The sequence below is a fragment of the Malaclemys terrapin genome, chromosome 1, assembly GCF_027887155.1.
Source record: "Malaclemys terrapin pileata isolate rMalTer1 chromosome 1, rMalTer1.hap1, whole genome shotgun sequence".
NCBI lineage: Eukaryota > Metazoa > Chordata > Testudines > Emydidae > Malaclemys > Malaclemys terrapin.
Window position 1 is genome coordinate 299,464,235 of NC_071505.1, and position 18,477 is coordinate 299,482,711.

General features: G+C 41.7%; 1 protein-coding gene across 2 annotated transcripts in view; it reads right to left on the reverse strand.

Moving 5' to 3' along the window:
• The window catches only part of FREM2 (FRAS1 related extracellular matrix 2), a 213,431-nt gene that overhangs the window by 135,408 nt on the left and 59,546 nt on the right, over positions 1 to 18,477 (reverse strand). The window lies entirely within an intron of this gene.

Consider the following 18,477-nt stretch of genomic DNA (forward strand, 5'->3'; position numbering starts at 1 on the left):
TCGCTCTCAAACTTTATAAAGAAAGCAAAACAAATTTTAAGATACAATATTTTATGAGTTACTATTTTGCTTGGGGTTCTTTTTATTACTATTTACATAAGAACATGAGAATACTTTACTTCTCTTATTACAGAATTTTACCATCCAGTGATAAAAATGGGAAAGCTTTCCTTTTCTATTCAATGTATGGTCCACACATCTCATTCTGACAGAGAAGTAGTTTTATGAACTCATCCACACACAATCACTATGGATTTGAATGAAAGCAAAGCGACTGTACGCTTTGCTCTGTTTACATAATTTTGCAATAAAAATCTTAAATCTGCCCTCTGACCCTAAACTACATTAATCTTAACGAATACTTGACAAGCCAATGTCAAGGAGGACCTGCTAATATATTTTCTGTCAGACCAGTACATTCTTTGACCATGTAGTGACAGGGCTGGAGGGTTAGGTGAAGTTCAGGATTCTTATCATGCAGAATAAACTTGATTGTACAGGCAGATACATGGACACCCAGAACCCTTATGCTTTCTGAGCATACGGACAAGGAAGCATTAACGCTACCAGGAACTGCAAAGGGGATGGGATCATCACACTGGCAGCTGATTGAAGCTGACACAGGGAGAGCACATGTCCTGCTTCCAGTCAGAAAGTCTAGGTGCTCTCTCCATGCTCCTCCAGTGACATTTAGGGTCTTAGAAAGGCACACTGGAAACCTAAGGCAAAAAGTTTTAGAACTTTAATCACCTAAGTTATGTACCTAAATAAAGTGGCCTGGTTTTCAAAGGTACGGAGTACTCACAGCTCCTTAATGGCACAATATAACCCTAGTGCATCTAGTCTTACTAAACTGTAAGGTAAGGAAGCATCATCACCTCCACTTTAATGCTTAATAAATATCTATGAGTATTTAATGTTGACTCTTGTAAAACACTCAAATGTCATGATGCTGAGAGCAGTAAAAGCACCTAGTGAGAGAGATTAGATGTGGTTGGAGTGGACTGAGATGCAACTTGCCCAACATCACAAAAGATTTCTTTGGCACAGCCAAGAGCAGAACCCAAGTCTTTTGACCTCCAGCCTTATTCTTTAGCCACAAGACCATCACAGGGGAAAAAAATCACGTGATGTTTGCACCACAACCAAATGTAGAATTGCTGCTTTTGGGGGGAGAGAGGGGAAGAGGAGGGAGGAGAGAATTCACTAAATTTAAATAAACTAATAAATAAACCCCAATGCAGCCAATTTATTTAGCGTTTAAGTGCATAGTCGTCTAGCCAAGTGATGGCATCTTCAGTGGAGTGATGCAGTTCTTCTAGGCCACTGCTGAACCTAGTCAGCAGGCATTCATCGACAATGTGCGTCATCATCTGTCTTGCACCACAGCTGCACAAAGAGCTGTCACGAAGGCCCCAGCGATACTGGTTGGCTGCACAGAGACTTTGCCCGGTCTGGAACTTGTTCCACAGGGACCATTGGTGACGGGGCAAGTCAAAACCAGGTGGGCAAATTGCGGGGTTGGCGATGAGGGGTTGGGGATTTTAACAGATATCCATTCCTTTCGCCAGAGTGTTTCCGCCCTAACATTCTGGCATGGTGGATGAGACTATAATGGGCGATGTGACGGCAAACGTGCACCTGGTGGTTTTAAAAGGTCATTGTGCAGTGGCAGGCTGCAGCCAAGACAAGCACACGCTATGTTTTAGGACTGGCTGTTAAAAGCAGTTACACTGCTTTCTTACAGGTTAGATACAATGACAAGGAATTTTTGCTCTTTTCACTAAAAAAGTGCATTGCCAAAGGTTTCCTATTTGTTCTTCTTATGGTAAAGGCTAATTCTCTCCCAAAGGTATAGGCCAGGGGTGGCCAACCTGTGGCTCCGGAGCCACATGCGGCTCCTCAGAAGTAAATATGCGGCTCCTTGTATAGGCATCGACTCCGGGGCTGGAGCTACAGGTGCCAACTTTCCAATGTGCCAGGGGGTGCTCACTGCTCAACCCCTGGCTCTGCCACAGGCCCTGCCCCACTCCACCCCTTCCCGCCCCCTCCCCTGAGCCTGCCATGCAATTGCTCCTCTCCCTCCCTCCCAGAGCCTCCTGCACGCTACGAAACAGCTGATCAGGAGGTCAGAGGAGGAAGAGGGAGGTGCAGATCAGCGGGGCTGCCGGTGGGCGGGAGGCGCTGGGAGCGGGAGGGGGCGGAGCTGATGTGGGGCTGCTGACATATTACTGTGGCTCTTTGGCCATGTACATTGGTACATTCTGGCTCCTTCTCAGGCTCAAGTTGGCCACCCCCGGTATAGTCAATTATGACAATATTTCAAATATGCAAACCCCCAAATTTTCCCAACATCTTCCTTTTTCTTTATGGGTCCAGTATGAATTAAAAGTGACTCATATTTTGTAAATAGCACATTTTCTAGTGAACAGGACTTTCTTTTCCCCCCCATTTGAGTTAGGGCTGGTCTACACCCAGTTTCTATACCAACTTAACTGTATCAAGGTTTTTTTCTGTTTGACAAACAGATATAGTAAATCAGTACAAAAAATCTATGTAGACAAGCCCTTAAAAACATATCAGTTTCAAGAAATGACCCAGTCTGATCAAGTGTGAGTTCACTTCCTTTTCAAGCAAGTGCAGTTATAAGTATACATTTTGCCCAACAGCTAGCTTTTTGACCTTTAGATTTGTACTAAGAATAAATGCTCCTGGGAACATAGATTGCAGGTTATTCTTACAGTAGCTGCACAGAATTCCGAAGCATACGTAGTAACACTTCAAAAAATAAGAGGTGAAATTATTGGCTGGGATGGGGTGGATGCAGAGCAATAGAAACAGCAGCTGTAGAATAGAACAGATTTCACACAACACTGAGATACTATAAGAATCAAGAACGTTGCAGTTTAAACATTCTTGACTGAATTCCCAAACATGGCCTGCGTTTTTGTAGGTCTGCCTTTGAGATTACAACTGATGTTGCCTTCAAAAATACCCATGCACACACTTTGTATGCAAACCAGGCAAATGGAAAGACTGAATGTTTGTTTTAACATGCTAAATGTGTGTATACCACTTTTTCAGCCCAGAACAGTGACAGGACTGAAAATTTGGCCCTTTGTGTAAATACAGCAGTAAACATTACAGTTCATTTTCTGACTCTGACACAATCGGTCTACCTTTCTAAAGAGATTTTACATTGGTGGTCTACCATTAAAGTTAAGGCAAGATACGCATCTAAAATATGACATCTCCTTATACTTTCCTTATTTGCTTTTGGCATTATAACCCACATTCAGCACTTCCTCGTGTTTCTTACTGGAAATCTTAACAGTAAAGTTTTTGATTTAAATATATTTAGTCCCTTTTAAAAATTGTGTTTTGGACAGGCCACTCTGTGGCAGATCGATCTAACAATCAAGTTCAATGCTTTTCTGTAAGCCACATTTCTCCAAGGGCTAAATGTAAACATCCTACTTGTAATGGTAAGCAGTCTCACAGTCCAACTAACTTCACAGGAACTACTCACATGAGTAGCTTCTCACCAGAGTTAATGACAGACTCACAATCTGGCCCCATATGTTTCAGGTTTATTAGAGATGGACACACCCAAAAACAATAAAATATCTGAAAGTGAGGAAATAAAGTTGGATAGTAAGAAAAATAAACCCTAAATGATGCTACTAATCACTGAAGCACTATGGGTGATAAGCTCCCTCTCAAATGCTAAGGGCAAGTCTACACTCCGAAATTAAATTGACCTAAGTTCCGTTGACTTACAGCCACCACAGTAATTAAGCTGCTTTTGTATGTCCATGCTATGCTCCTTGTGTCAGCGGTGCATGTCCTCACCAGGAGCACTTTCACCAATTGAACTATCAGTGTGGGACATTGTGGGACAGCTTCTGAAAGGCAGCAACAGTCGATGTAAGCAACGCTGTGTCTTGACCTAACTACATGGACCTCAGAGCTATACTTCTCATGGAGGTGGAGTTATTAGGTCGATGTAGTGAGCGAGTTACAACAGTGGGAGCTGCATTTTATTGTAGACACTTACAGAGTTAGATTGATATAAGCCGCCTTATGTCGACCTAACTCTGTAGTGTAGACCAGGGCTAAGTTGGTTATCATTATACCACTGATGTATTAAAAACAGGGTAGGAATTTTTATATGGAAAGTGTGACAAGGGAATATATAATAAAAGAGGTGTATATATATACTTAGTCTTTAAAGTAGACAATAATTGTTACAAAGCCTAGCACCCTCTGATTGTTCTCCTGTCTCCATGCCTGAAGGACTCACTAGTATCCCTTTTTGGCACAGTTTGAGGAGGGAAATTACAAACTCTTTTTCCCCTAACCAAGAACTCAAGTCATTACTCCCTTCCAACCTCTAGTTCAAATCCCTTTTTCCCAGGATTATCCCTCATTTAACCAGTTCAATATCCAATTCCAGTCACCTTAAACAAAAGCAATTTTTGTTGGAATGGTACAGAAAACAGAGGCAAACATAAAATGCATGTTGGTCAAAAAAGTTAGACAGTTAGTAAGTTGTAAGATAAATTTCAGAGTAGCAGCCGTGTTAGTCTGTATCCGCAAAAAGAAGAACAGGAATACTTGTGGCACCTTAGAGACTAACAAATTTATTAGAGCATAAGCTTTCGTGGACTACAGCCCACTTCTTCGGATGCATATAGAATGGAACATATATTGAGGAGATATATATACATACATACAGAGAGCATAAACAGGTGGGAGTTGTCTTACCAACTCTGAGAGGCCAATTAATTAAGAGAAAAAAAACTTTTGAAGTGATAATCAAGCTAGCCCAGTACAGACAGTTAAGAAGTATGAGAATACTTACAAGGGGAGATAGATTCAATGTTTGTAATGGCTCAGCCATTCCCAGTCCTTATTCAAACCGGACTGGGAATGGCTGAGCCATTACAAACATTGAATCTATCTCCCCTTGTAAGTATTCTCACACTTCTTAACTGTCTGTACTGGGCTAGCTTGATTATCACTTCAAAAGTTTTTTCTCTCTTAATTAATTGGCCTCTCAGAGTTGGTAAGACAACTCCCACCTGTTTATGCTCTCTGTATATGTGTATATATATCTCTTCAATATATGTTCCATTCTATATGCATCCGAAGAAGTGGGCTGTAGTCCACGAAAGCTTATGCTCTAATAAATTTGTTAGTCTCTAAGGTGCCACAAGTACTCCTGTTCTTCTTTTTGTAAGATAAAGTGTTCCTAAAACTGGTTCCAAATGTTAGGTACAGGATAATGCTAAATGGAACTGAAAACCTAATTGAAATCCTTTTTGGTGACACAGAGCTCAATCTAGGTGGCTTTTTCTTTATTCTGAGTCCTAAGTCTCAACTCACAACCTATGACTGCATTCCATCCCCTTCCTGGATGGTGAGAGTCACGAACAGCTGGTCCTGCTCTGGACCGAAATAGCCAATACTTCATTCAAACTTGCAACACTAAAGAAACCAACCCTGGATACATCTGTTCTTGTCAGCTACTGCCCAAACCTTCTTATCTAAGTAAACTCACAGAGAAACTAACTGAAAGCCAACTACAAGCTTACCTAATCAAAGCTAATATCCTAGACCCAGTACAATCTGGATTCAGACCAAGACATACAATGAAAACAGCTTTAGTTTCTATAATGGATGATTTCCTGCTGTCGATGGATGGTAGACAGACATCCATTTTCATCCTGCTGGACTTCCCTGAAGCATTCCACACTGTCAACCTCAAGATACTGCTGTCTCACCTGAGAGAGGTGGCAGGAGACCAGAAGAATGTGCTGAAATGGTTTAAGTCATACCTGGAAGGAGAAACTGAAAGAGTAGTGAGAGGAAACTGTGCCTCTGCCACTAGCCCCTTCACATGTAGAGTTACACAAGGATCAGTTTTATCTTTGATCCTATTCAACATCTACATGCAGCTACTATGTGAACTGGTTGGACAACATGGATGCATTTTGCCAGCACTATGCAGCTGACACGTAACTTTACCTATCCTTCACTCCAACGACCCCACCCCTATCATCAAGATGGCCCACTGCTTGGACAAGATCAGCTCATGGATGAAGAACAGCTATTCGAAGCTGAACCTGAGCAAGAAAGAGGTGATGCTGGTAGATAGAGGAAAGCACACGATAAGTTTGCAGCCACGGAGCAGTCTCCTTTGGTGGAAGGTACACACCCACAATTGGTCAGTTCAGTCTGTAGTTTAGGAGTCCTGGATACATCACTAACAATGATCTCTCACACAACAACATCCACAAGAGATGCTTTCTACCATCTCTGTGTGGCTAGGAGACTCCATCCCATCCCACGGGATGACGATTTACGTTATATATTCCTTTGTCACCTCCTATCTGGACTATAGCAATGGAATATATCTGTTCATAAAGCCACCAGCCCTTAGGAAACTCCAACTAGTACAGGACACTGTAGCACATCTATTCAGCAACACAGGCTACCATGAGCCCCTCAGACCTGTCCTCCACCTTCTACACTGGCTTCCCACACAACACTGAGTCAAGCTGAACGTCTCATCAAGGTGTTCCATAAGCTGGGCACAGCATACCTAAAACACTACCTAAAGCTCCAACTCCAGTCATCAGGTACAACGGAGCTTTCTACCACAAGGGTAAAGCATGTCTCTGCAGGAGACAGAGCTTTCTCAGGTACTGGTCTGAGATAGTGGAAAGAACTCCCACAGGAACTAAGGCCTATCTCAAACTTCACCACTTTCTGCCCCAAGTGCAATCACATTTCTTTGGCCTGCCTTCTCTAACACACACAGAGCAGTAGGTACATGAAAAAAAACAACCAACCTACCAAAACAAAATACTACATGGCACACACAATTCTCCCTGTGGGGAGGGAATGAGAGAAAGAACACGCCTTGTGTGACAGATGTTAATCACACTGTTTCATGCACTACTAGTATGTGCTCAAATACAGCGATACAGGGGTATTAGCTGTACAGAATAGAACAGCCTCAAAGTCTCAAGTTCCAGCATGTTTCAAAGAAGTGTTTCCCTGTCCCAGGGCGGTCGCTGTGGTTTTATCAGGAACACATTTTCTTTGTCTTCTCCAAAAGCCCATACCTTCGTAAATCAACTTGACAGGTTATCCATTAAGACCCCTTCCTAAAACTAGCAGCATTATGAACAACCTTGTAAAAATAGTGTTCAGCTCTCAATAAGCCAGGCCCCAAACCAGGGAGCAATATTGATAGTAGAGTGTATTACTGATAAACTTACTCCTAAACATGAAGTGCAACAACATCATATTAATAGATGAACTTTCTATTAGTCACCTTTCGTTTTCAAGCAATGCTGCCTGGTCACTAATATATTTCTGTAGGTTTCTCACTTTCTTCCATTATTTTCTCAGAGCCAACTAAATACCAGATTGCACATCTGTTCTTATGTAAACCTAAGTAAAGCCCTTTTTGGGATTTAAAATTCTTACAATCTGCAAATCTTGTTTAAGGCACCAAATTCTATACAGTTCCTAGAAATACAAATTATTACATTAATCCTAGCTCGGAAAACTGATACTAAGATAGTTTCCTGTCTCTGTTCCAACTGGCATTGTGCTGACAGTTGTACGTTTTATCACAAACAGAATCTGTGTATTTCTTACTTGTCTGAGGACATACAATAAGGGGAAAGGAAGAGACCAGTTGACATGATTTGATTGATGGGTGAAACTAAATACAGTGTGCAAATACTATGTCTTGCAAAATGGTCATGAAAGTTTTAGACACTAAGCAAACTGACAATAAAACTTTATGCTGTACATTTTATTGTGCCACATATGTTTTCATTTAACAATGTATTTGTCATGATTGACCTTGTAATCTTGCCACATTTCTCAAAGTGACAGTTTTGATAGTTACAAGCTGCACTTTAAAGAGGCTTCTTGAGGAGATTTATATATGTAGGGCCAAATTCTGAAGTCCTTACTGTATTTTTACTCAGTCATTGAAGTCAATGAGAACTTTCCCTAAGTAAGAGCTAAGTAAAACCTCAGTATGGGACTTGGGTTTTGATACTTGATACCTCAAATGAAATCTCTGTCAAAAACAGAGAAGGTAGTACAGTAGTTTCTATCCATGAGAAAGAAACATCCTTAGCTAACTACAGGAATGCAGTGTCTGCGGCTTTAAAAGGCAAATCAATTTGGAAGATATAATACCCCAAAGCCCATTTTAAGAGGATCATTACAAATACACAATCACCACACTCTTTTTTACATGTGTGATCCTGTGAGGTACTTTAGTACTTCTCTTTTTGTCACTGCTACGTTGCTGGCTGTCTTTCCATGGCCCAGCGGTCCCCTTGAAGCCAGGGGCACTGGAACGGGGCGGCCATGGCCCTCCCACCTTTTACCAGACATAAAGGCGAGTGATGGGGGGAGAGGGTTGACAGGAATGAGTGGAGGGCATGGCGTCAGGGGAAGAGGTAGGGTGGGGACAGGGGCTTAGTGCAAGGACAGGGGCTCAGGGGAAGGGGCAGTGCAAGGGCGAGGGCTCAGGGGAAGGGGTGGGGTGGGGGTGGTGCCACAGTTCGGGAGCCTGTGGCTCCCCCCACTTTTAGGGTGCATCCACCACTCCTGCCTGAAGCCGTCATCCTTCCGTAGAATCAGACTGCTCAAGCAATGCATAAGAAGCAGACCCGCTGGGCCAATCACAGTCTTTGCAGTGACTGTTCCCTCATGGTAAGAGACCACAAAGAAGATGGGGAGGGAAGGTGCATGCCCCCAGCCCGACCTCCACGTTGGTCAGCAGAAATGGTCAGAAGCGTATGTATAACCCGCACATTGGGTGTGGTGTTCTGTCCCATCTAGTGGCACCGAGACCACTTAAGAGAGAGATAAGTGAGTCTGCTCTACAGCCTTAGCTAACAGTTGGCTTTTAGCTCACGCAGTAGAGGCTCATGCACTAAGATCCAGGGGCCCCAGGTTCAACCCGCCCGCTGACGACCGGGGTCTGTTAGTGTTACATATGCATACCAGAGAGCTGTGGGAAAGGTTATGTTTCCTGAGCCAGAGTTCCTCCTGGAGTTCCTCTTGGGCATTGCTGCTCTGCACTGCCTCCAACAAGGGCAAGTACTAGTAAAAAAGGGCCTGTGTTCTCCAAGGGAAGATGGACCTACATTCTGCAGCAAGGCCCCCAGATTTCTACAACTCAGATACAGCAGACTGGAAATTCTATAGCATGCTCATTTACATTTTAAAAAATGGAGGGTTGTATTTAATTAAATATGAAAATGAGTAATACAGTCAGTACAGTAGTCCCTATAGTATATATTTTGATGCTAAATTCAATTAATTTACACTCTCTCCACATTTTCAGTTTTCAGTGTGCGGCAGCTAAAAGGTGTTGTACTGATAATATATAACTGCACTGCAGAAGTTGGCAGAGAGAGAGGAAGGTAGGGGTTTGGGCAGCGGTAATCAGGGCTTTTGGTATCCAGGATATCTTGGAAGGAAACAATGTCAGATTAGCACATTATTGTTTTTAGGTTTTAGTGTTAAACTATTGGTGATTCACACTTCTCAGAATAATTGCTTTAGGCTGCCTGCAGATCCAGGAAGTCAACACTGCATTAGCTACATTGGGTTCAAATTTTAAAGTTTTTTTTCACAGTCATAAGGACTAAAACCAGCTTTTTAAAAATGAAAATGCAGGGTGGAATTTTAAAAAATACTCAGTAGTAGCTTAAGTTTGCTTCCACTAAAATCAATGGTAAAATTCCCATTGATTTCAATGAGGGCAGAGGTAGATCAATGGTGAGTGCCCTTAAAAATACCACATTCTGGAGAACAATACATGGGCTGTACTCTGCAGCAACAGCTTTATGAAACATCTGGAGCTTGCCTAGAAGACCCAAGTGAGCCCTTAACTAACCCAGGGTCACTACCATTTTCCATTTGCTGAAGGCATCATTGATATCTCCTGTATTGAAATCAATCTTGATTTCACCTTGATATAACCTGGTGTTTTTAAAGCAACAGATCCCGCTGATAATCAGTTCTTTGTTGTACAGGTGCCTCAGTGAGTTGTGACTCTTTTGCAACAATAAAATATAACTGAACCACATGGCTAGCCAAGATGTGATGCCAGCCAGCCAGCCAGAAAAAAAAAAGCTCAAGCTAAAATTTGGTCTCTCCCAGTCATGAGTTGGCAAGGGTTCGAAGGATCATGAAAGAATATTACTCAGCTCCTGACAGAGGAGGATCAGTCTTGTGATGACACCTACTGGCTAACCAGAAATGCATTAACTGAATCTTTAATGGAACTCATTTCAGTATTTTCTATTTACAAAAGCGGATAGTAAAGCTGTCATGATGCACACTAACTTGGAGAATAGCAGCTGTAATATTTAGGGAAAGTAAGGCCTTCTGAGAACTCAAATTTGACATAGCACCCTTTCTTTTCCCCTCTACTGCCAATGCTTGTTCTAATTACATCCTCCCATAATCTAAAAAGTTAGCAAAATAGAGACAGGAAGTATCAGGGTACATTTGGAATGATTCAATATTGAGAGTGGAGATTTCCCTATTCCAAGTGTTATTGTAAATGTCACTAGTGCTTCTGAATAGGAAATTGTAATATCACCGGCAAGATGTGTGTTCTCCCAGACAGATGCCCAGGGGTTCTTTTTTTTTTTTTCCTTTCTTTTTTTTCAGAATTAGCATGAATGACAGAACCTATACCTTGCAAATAATCAGTAAGTGTATTAGTACACACATGCACAACAAAGAAAAAGCATAACCCCCAAAACAGGCAAAGGAAGGGGGTGGGGAAGGAAAGCCCTCTTCAGAGCTCCAGTTTCAAAAAAAAAAAAAAAAAAAAAGGGACATCTTATTTTCCTCCCATTTTCATTTCCACTTAAACTATTAAACTGTTTTAAAATGTGCATTGGTCCAAAAAACAAAACCATGAAAATGTAAGAGATTTCATGATATATTTGGTGTTCATTGTGATCTGAAAAAGCAACATGAATCTGTGTCCTCTATAATGAGAGGAAGCATGGTCTCACGAGTAAAGCACAAGCCAGGAAACCTGCATTCTGTTCCCAATTCTGCCTTGGATAGGCCACTTAGGCCCGAAATTTTCCTAAGTGTCCACATACAGGACTTGATTTTCTGAGGTGTTGAGTTCCCACAACTGCAAAACAAGTCAATGGGAGCTGAGGGTTCTCAGCACTTGTGAAAAATTATTATGCTCTATATGTCTCAAGTTGACAAAATTGAGGTACTCCTAATTAGTGGATGCTTTCATACACTGACCTTTCTCTTTTCTGTACCTCAGACCAATATGAAAGGGCTTGTCTACACTTACCGCGGGATCGACATGCGGCGATCGATGCATTGGCGGTCGATTTAGCGGGTCTAGAATTGACCGCAGATCACTCTCCCGTCGACTCCTGTACTCCACCGGATCGAGAAGATTAAGCGGAGTCGATAGGAGAGCGTCTCCTGTCGACATCGTATAGTGTGGACCCCGCAGTAACTAGATCTAAGCTATGTCGACTTGAGTTACGCTATTCACGTAACTCAAATTGCGTAGCTTAGATCGACGTTTCCCTGTAGTGTAGACAAGGCCTAAAATGAGGATAATACTTCTTTACCCTGCCCCCCCACAAGGTACCTCTTCACTAATCTCAGGTGTTAATTAGCAACATAGGGACAGTAAAGACAATTTTTTTTAAAGATTTTTTTATCTTGAGTGTCTTTAAATGTATGTATGAATTACATTTTACTAGCGCCTTGCACTCCTTATGTCCTCACTGCAGAATTAACTTGAATTGTCTACACATAGGACTTGTCTACACTTGAAAGGCTACAGTAGCACCGCTGCAGTTGTGAAGCTCAGCCACTGTAGCGCTTCAGTATAGACACTACCTACATCAATGGCAGGGGTTCTCCCATCGGCATAGGTAACTCACCTCCCCAAGAGGCGGCAGTAGCTAGAAGAATTCTTCCATTGATCTAGCACTGTCTAAATGGAAACTTAGGTTGGCTTAACTATGTCACTCATGGGGGTGGATTTTTCACATGCCTGAAAACTGCAGTTATGCCAACATAATTTTCAAGTGTAGACCAGGCCTCAGGTTAACTCCTCTTGAGTGAGAGCAGCTAAACAATAGGAACTGCACAGAGTAAATTGTATTAAAGCACACAAAGTGATTGTGTTATCAGTTGATGAATTAGGCTAACTCAAGCTGCAGTCTATACCCGCTGAGGGACCAGACAACTTAAGTTAAAAGCACAAACACACTTGAGTTAAGGGTTTGTGTGTGTGTGTGGGCCTCAAGCTAGTGGCAACACTCGAGTTATAAAATGTGAGTTAAGTGTGCAATAAAGACAAGCCCTATGCTTTTTTCAATTGGATAGCAGGATTTTTCCTTACCCTCCTTATTAGCATAAGGCACATGTAGATGTTTAAATTAAGATTGAGATATTATCCCTCAAAAGAAAATTGTCACATTTTCATGTGTTAGCATCCCACAAAGAATGTTTATGTGACAATATAAGAACTAAGGTTAAAGAATCAGTCCATCAATCAGTGTTTCTGCTTCTATCCACTGACATTTCCGATTAAATGTAGGACACGTTCCTGGATGAGATAAAATATATTTGAAACTTTAAGTCACACGGGTGGGACAATTGCCAGAAGCAAACTACTACTCTGGGAGCACCCTTCACTGATCACTCTCTCTGCGTTCATTTAGTTTATGTTTCTTTTTTCCCCTTGGGCAGAATCACTTGTTAGTCACATATCTAAAATGCACATAGTTCTCTGGTATCAGGAAATAATTTCTTAATGCATCCTGCCTTTCGGCTTTGCTAATGAATGGGTAACTCCTGGGTTAAAAATTATCTTTCAAGGTTTATCTTTCAAGGTTTGTTTATGCACTTTATGCCAGCAACAGAAAGTAAGAGTAAAATTAAAGAAAGGTGCCACTTCTGTGCAACAGTTTATTGCATATTAAAGCTATTCTGACCACTGTGGATGTGTCAAGTGATGTCAAAGATCAACTATTTGCCAGTATGCTAAAAAATATTTTTGGGAGTAACCTTGCTTGTTCTCTCACACACGCACAAGACATGAAGTTATTAACAGCAGTCATTATATTTACTGAGTTCCTGAAAAACTAAGATTTACACCCCCCCCCCCCCATCGCTCCAAAGAGTCATTTTTGTAAATTCTGTTGTCATGTCTTACATTCAACACCCTAGGAAGATTTCCCTCCGAATTCCCAACCAGAACCAATGAAGAAAGTAAAGTCACTAAATATTCCATACAAGGTTTTACACACAGCCCAATGCTGAGAGAGTTAAGAATAAATTTTTAGAAGTGGCCATAAACAAATATATTGAAGAAAAAAAAAGGGGGGGGAGAATCCTGAGAGAAACAACAATATTGCATCATTAATCTACCAGATATAGTGCAGAAACAACCCACTGTATTAGACTGTAACCCCACTCACTGTAGGGTACCATGGTGACTGCACCAGGCCTGTGTATATTGGGTGTACATTAGCTCAGAAGCAAGCACTGTGAGTGCTCCAAACACTAGACTGTAGCTCTCAGTGGGCTCCCAAAACAGATTCCAAATAGGGAAGGGGAATCCTTTTCCTTCCTTTACTACATAGGTAAGAGGAGTCCCTTCCATTTCTGCCAGAAATAAATGGTGCAAATCCCCCCAGCCAGAGTTCCTTTAATGGTTCCAGCAAATGAGCCAAATGACAACTCCTGACTCAGCCCCTAAGGGCAGGCCTGTATGGGGATATGAAGGTGAATCTTTTCCGCCTCAGGGCAGAAAGTTCCATTGTGGATTCAATCGGGCAGATCCCCAGGCCAGAGTTTGGTTCTTTTTGTCCATCTTTTTCAGACCCATCTGCACAGCTGTCCTGCCTGCTCCCAAAGATCTCTCATGGCTACCACTGGCCAGCAACAGACAACTTCCCAACTGTCAGTCCCAGATCCCAAACAGCCTTTTCTCTGCAGCCAGCTGCAGTATTAGCAACCCAGAGTGTTCAAAACTCATGAGTCAGGCCCCAAGAATCATGAGATTGGATTCAAAAGAATTAGAATTAATTTGCCTTCTGAGCCTTTAGGGTGCATCAGTTCACACGTTCAAGTCTTCTCCATAACCACAAGAGCTACACACTTATGTTTATGTTGAAAACGAGAGCTGAGATACTCTCACAATCTCTTGATTCCAACCACTGGAGCTTTAAGAAAACACCAAATATTACAAGACTCACAATAAAAATCACAAGAGTTGGCAAGGCTGCTGCTCCAGCTCCCACACAGCCTCGGGCTCCCCTTAACTCTGACAGGCAGTACTTCCCTTTCCTGTACTCAGGAGGTTATGGAACCTCTGCAGGCTGGATGCTGCACTGGGTATAAATGTGGTCCCCTGTAATGAACTAGCAGGTATGTTACAATACATTGATCATTTGTAACCAATCTGGAAGTACTGCAGTGTGTATTGGTATGTCTGAATTGTTGATTAATGGTAATATAGAACTTTTTAAAAATTGAGGTAAAACTGTATTGTTGGAGACAGAAAACCCTCAATCAACATTTTCAATAAGAAGGCAACATATGATACAGCAAGTGGGCTTGGGGACAGATTAACTTCGAAAAATATTTTTTTATCCTGAATTTTCTGAAAATCACTTTAGAGCTGGACAGATGCATTTACATGAAATCTCTGTTCCTCATGGGCTCTCCTCCAAAAACTTTAAGAAAACATCAAATGAAGTTCCAGCAATCAAAAACTTCATCTCATATCAACATACATATGGACTGCAAGTGCACTATAATTAATTATTTGCATTACAGTAGTGCCTTTGGTTCTAAGAGCTGTACATAAACACAGTAAGAGATATTCCTTGATACAAAGAAGATATAGTCCACATAAAGACAGAGAAAGTGTTGGAGAAAGGAAGTATTACTATTTCCATTTTAAAGATGGGGAACTGAAACAGGGAGAGAGATGAAATGATTTGTCCAAGATCACATATAGCGTGTGACAGAACTGGAAACTGAACCTAGATTCCAATTCACAATGTAGTGCCCTCATCACAAGGCTTAGCTTCCTCTCATGCCTCAGGCCTTCTAAAGTGAACTCAGGTTTCTAGAATATATAGAGAGGTGGGAGACTTTTTCACCTCTCTCTGTAATCCCCTTTAATGAACTTAAAAAGAAAAGAACTGAAATACCCTTTTCAATAGATGATCAGTTCCCTTGGCTTCGGTTGCTTATACTGGGTTAAATTAAATTATTTTTTAAAACCTCCTTAATCAGCTCATCAAAAAAAAAAAAAAATCCTTAAGAACACAGAATATATCCATGACATTTTATATGACAGTTTGTGAAAAGACCTTCTTGGTAATCTTTCTCTCACCAGACAGAAAGCTGACAGTTACGTACAAAATGTTTAAGACATAGTACTCTCTTGTATAGGGACTGTGCTGTACCCTATACTTAGAAATCTCTATGTATAGCGCTATAGTATAATTAATCTGGAGCTCCCCTCTCAGCTTTGGTTATTTTATTTCAGTGTAAAATTTTCAAAAGCATCTAAGTGATGTAGGAGCCCAAGTTCCACTATAAGTCAATGGGACTTGGGCTCCTAAGTTACTTAGACACTTTTGAAAATATTACCCTCGGTCTATATTCAGGCAAATCTACTGTACACTTCATGGGAGTCATTTACTTCACTGGAAGTTTATGCCTGATTAAGGACTTCAGGATTTGGCTGAAAACCATATTGCAACATCAGGAATTTAATTTCTTCCTGGACCCTCTCAATGTGTGATATCTATTCCATGATAAAAATACTGCACTAAATTATCTTCTCAATTCCCCAAGTACAACCACAGTCAATCATATGTTGTACCTGATATAGCCTCCTGAGTTGATCTCTCCAAATTTTGTGTAGATAGACAATGTTTTTTTGAAAGAAACTAGTCAACACTTTAAGGTTAGATTGCAAGGGACAAATTTCAGCCAGAAACAAATTTCAAAGATTTTCTATTGCAGTCTGACCTTTCAGTGCTGACTAGTTTTATTACACAGTTTGCACCTAGTCCTTGCCTACCGGAAAACTGCCACTGACTTTGAAAAAAGAGTTAAGGGTAAAAATTGAGTAACTGCTGTAGGATTTGGGTCTCTGTAAGAAGTCACATCAACACCTACTTGGTTAGAGAAAATCAGTAGCAGTATAAACATTAACTTGTGGTTTGAAATAAATTAAACTGATCACAATATAGGCCAGACCTTTGGCCTCACTAAGGCTGCACGGCACTGCTCCAATCGTAATTTTGGCCTAATCTTCCAATGGGAGGATTCTTCCATTCTAGAGAAATCCCCACATAGCAATGAGCAACACCAGCTCATCTGACATCCACCATCTCCACCCCCAGCACAAGTGCCTCTCACCTGGGAAAGAAGTATGGCCAAAGTTACCCTGTGCACCAACATTTAATGTCTTCTGGGACAATACCTTGGAATCACAGACTGATCTAGGCTGCTTTTTTCTATGCCGGAAACCTACTAAATCCTCAGTCTGCTTCAGGTTTGGGATCATAAAGTTAACCTCAGATGCAACGCAGGATTGGGACTAATGTCTCTAAAACAGAGTTAAAAGTAATCTTATTTTAAATCATCTTATCAAAAAATGCAAAAGAGTAGTATGCAAAAGAGAAGTATTTATTTCCAGCTGGACATCACCTTGATCAGTAGAAATAGCAACCTAACATTTCAGTATGTTGCTTGTACAAAAGTCACTTTTTATTAATGTTTAAGGTATCCCATTACTACATCATTTTGAAAAATTGGAAGAGTCCCATTTATTCTTTCGTATGGAATGCAAAGGCCAATGTTTTATTTTGTAGTATTACAGTAAAACGGTGTTATCTGGCCCTGTGCCAACTGGAAAGCTCTATAAACCGGCATTTCTAATCTTCATAGAAAGTCCAGTTTATAGTCCAGTTGATGTAGGGCCAGCAGGCTCCCTACATGGCTCCGCATGGCTCCCCGGAAGTGGTGACATGTCCCTGCTGCTCCTAGGCTGAGGTGCGGTAGGCAGCTCTGCGCACTGCCTCCACGTGCAGGCACCACCCCTGCAGCTCCCATTCGCCGCAGTTCCCAGCCAATGGGAGCTGCAGAGCCAGTGCTCAGGTTGGAGCGGGGGCAGCACACAGAGCCCCCTGTCTAGGAGCAGCAAGGACAGGTTGCCGCTAGCGGGGAGCCGCCCAAAGTGAGCACCCTCTGGATCTGGCACCCCACACCCTCTTCCGTGCCCCAACCCCATGCACTGAGCCCCTTCCCGCACCCAAACTCCCTCCCAGAGCCCAGAGACCACACCCAAACTCCCTCCCAGAGCCTGAGCCCTGCACCCCCTCCTGCACCCCAACCCCAAGCCCCCACCCCCATCCAAACTTCCTCCCAGTGCCCACGCCCCGCACCCCCTCCCACGCCCCAACCTCCAGCCCCGCACCTCCTCCCACATCCAAACTCCCTCCCTCTTAGTTAACTAACATTTTTTACTTACTGGCACCCCCCATTCCACCAACAAGCCGGATAAAACAGCTTTTACTGTACTTGGATCACAGGTTAAAAACATTTCAACACCAAGTGCAAACAGAAACAGGAAGTTAGCCAAACCCCTGAGGACAAATGGAATTATCTGTATATCTGCATCTGTCATCTAAAATGTTTTTCTGCAGAAACATCCAGAGGCTAAGTTTTGTTCATTACACAAATGGGAGACAGTAAAATGTCAGGGTAATTTGGAATCAATACAGACATAACATGTCTGGATAAAAGTGTTGCAACTTCTTGGTACATTACAGCAACATCTTTGCACTTTTCCTTCATAGTTATAGAAATGGGATGGTAGAGTTTTCTCTTTAATTTCAGCTGGAGTCTCATTAACCCCCTCACTTGTGTAAAATGTTAACATTTAGGGTTTCTGTATCTATGGTCTATCTTCTTTGCTAACTGCTTTCTATGCTTTAAAGAGAAATACATAGTTTGATCAACATCAGTAGTTGAGTCTTAATTTGTTTAATTATGCAGCATGAACTGTAAACTCTTTGGGGCAGGAACCATCTTTTTTATTGTGTTTGTACAGCACCAAGCACAATGGGACTCTGTTCAATGACTGGGGCTACTTGACACTACCGCAATACCAAGAATGTAATATTCTCCAAAGAATTTACTCAATGTAAAACATGCAAGTATTATGGAATTTCTCAATATTCTCTTCTCTAAGGAACAACTGGATACTTCTCAATTTTTCACTAAAAAGATGAATACAAAATACAAAAATCAAGTCTCTTCTGAAAATGTGCTTTTCAAGTTTACAAAAGCAAATTGTAATATGCCAGAGACTTTATCCAGGCCTTAGGTCCAAGT